General features: G+C 43.6%; 1 protein-coding gene across 1 annotated transcript in view; it reads right to left on the reverse strand.

Annotated features, from left to right (window-relative positions):
- ctnnd2b (catenin (cadherin-associated protein), delta 2b) overlaps positions 1–2,500 on the reverse strand; it is a gene marked incomplete at both ends in the record, with an annotated part of 250,756 nt that overhangs the window by 7,519 nt on the left and 240,737 nt on the right. The window lies entirely within an intron of this gene.

Genomic DNA, 2,500 nt, shown 5'->3' on the forward strand with positions numbered 1-2,500 from the left:
TCAAAACAATTTGATGTGACCTCCAATTTTAAAGGTATCATGACATTCATTTTCACTTTTTTTATTTTCAATGTTTTATTTGGGGTTTTATGACCTCAATTACACCCAAAAAACCTGAACTTAGAACATTCAGTGGATTTTCTGTGGTCTGGGGTTTTCTGAATAATTAGGCTGAAAAGTAATCTGAGCTTGGCCCTTCGACAGTGAGGTCACAGTCGATTAATCCCGCCCACTCTCCTCCTCGCCCCTCCCCTCCCCTATCCTTTCCTTTGGGGGGGGGCGGAGCAGAGGCGATGATTGACAGGCAAAATCCCTCACCAGCGACACCCGCAGGCAAAGATTTCTTTTTTCATTGCAGTTGAAAAGGCTTTAGAAATGTGAGAGAAAAACACCTGCCATGGATCACTGGAATGGAATTTTCACTTAAAACTTTTTGTACACTTTTGAAGGACCAGGACAAAGACTTTGAATGTGGTGTAAAAGTGAATGTCATTAAACCTTTAAGGTCACAATTCGATTTTCGATTAAATATATATATATATTTTTTACACCACACTGGCAATTAGACAATTCTAATCCTGGTGGCTTTTACAGGTTAAGGTGGTGGTGGTGGTGGGGGGGGGGTCGATTCAATGACAAGATAATGAGTCAGCACGTGTTTGGTCCTTTGGTGGAAAACTGGCTATTGATTGTGTGTGCCACATGGCTCAATAGCTATAATACTCAAGTCATTATCACACCCCACACACACACACACACACACACACACACACACACACACACACACACACACACACACACCCCCCCCCCCCGCTGGGCTGTTGTCCTCTGCCTTGCCCGCCTGTTTGTTTGTCCACACGGGGATCAGTGGACGGCTTGTCCCTCCTCTCTCTCTCTCTCTCTGTTCTAACTGTATCATTATCCAACTTGCAGCGGTTCATTTGGTCATTAATGCAGTGCTGCTGCGATGGGGCCGGGCTCCTAAACCCTCCAGTTCAATCCCCTCTCCGCACAGCACAAACGCATCGAGCCAAGGCTCATCGGCCTTACGGCGCTTCTCTATTCGTTAACGATTGTTTAAACGACTGCAGCGTGGATATTATGTGTGAACACACTCCTTAGAGACTTCAGTCCTCCTCTGAGGATAGGATACGGTTTTGGGGGGTTTAAACGGCAACGCCGGGGGTTCGATATCCTGGGAGGGATGCAGGGAGCAGTGTTGCCAGATTTTGCGAGAAAAACAAACAACCGGGTCTATGAAAACAAGCCCAAAAGAAACGACTAGGTTGCATGATCACACACACACACACACACAGCGGGCCGCCACAAGATATACAAGCTAATAGCTACGAGCTTGTAGATCTGCAAAAAAAAAATAATTGTGGAAATGTGTGCAAATCTTATATATATGCATATATATGTTTTTTAAAGCGAACATTTGTAACTAAAATCTTTGCTTCTGGGGATTCTACAAGTGTCTTCTAAATCCTAAAAAACTTTTTTGGAAGAAAAACGTATGTTGCTATAATATCAGTGGTTCTCAAACTTTATTTGTCCCCCCCCCCCCCATCTCAAAATATTTTGTTCCAGGAACCATCAGAAGCAAAGATTTGAGTTAAAAATGTATATATATATTCAAAGATTTGGTCTTAATGGATCTGTAAAACCTTGAGTAAAAAAAATATGTCAGAGATAACAACTTAAAGACTATTTACTTAGTCATACATTACATTACATTACATTACATTACAGTCATTTAGCAGACGCTTTTATCCAAAGCGACTTACAATAAGTGCATTCAACATAGGTAGGGAACGAAAACTACTAATCACCAGAAGTCTTTAGTGCATTTTCTGCAAAAACAAGCAACCAAGAGTATACCTAGCGCTAAGGTAAAAGTGCAATATATCAGCTACCTATTTCCTTAAACAGATGAGACAAAATAGCTAAATCAAATGAGCATGAGCTAAAACAAATAAGTGTATCGACTAAACAAGATCCAATAAACAATACAGCAATAGAAAACAAGCGTTCGTACAACTAGTTAACAACAAGTAGGTCAGGCAGAGAGGAAGGGTAGTGTTTCCTGAAGAGGTGGGTTTTCAGCCTGCGGCGAAAGATGGGCAGTGACTCTGCTGTCCTAACATCAGTGGGAAGTTCATTCCACCACTGTGGGGCCAGAACAGAAAAGAGTCGTGACCGTGTGGATCGGCCAGAAGGACCCTTGAGTGACGAGGCAATCAGTCGCCCCGAGGTGGCAGACCGAAGTGGTCGGGCAGGGGTGTAGGCATCGACCATAGCCCGGAGGTAAGAAGGAGCTGTTCCTTTCACTGCCCTATAGGCTAGCACCAGGGTTTTGAACTGGATGTGAGCCGCTACGGGGAGCCAGTGTAGAGAACCATGACACAGCACCTTTCACATGACACAGCACCTTTCACATGACACAGCACCTTTACCATGACACAGCACCTTTTACATGACACAGCACCTTTACCATGAC

This window comes from Gymnoscopelus braueri (genome assembly GCF_963280865.1).
Source record: "Gymnoscopelus braueri genome assembly, chromosome: 10".
NCBI classification, from domain to species: domain Eukaryota; kingdom Metazoa; phylum Chordata; class Actinopteri; order Myctophiformes; family Myctophidae; genus Gymnoscopelus; species Gymnoscopelus braueri.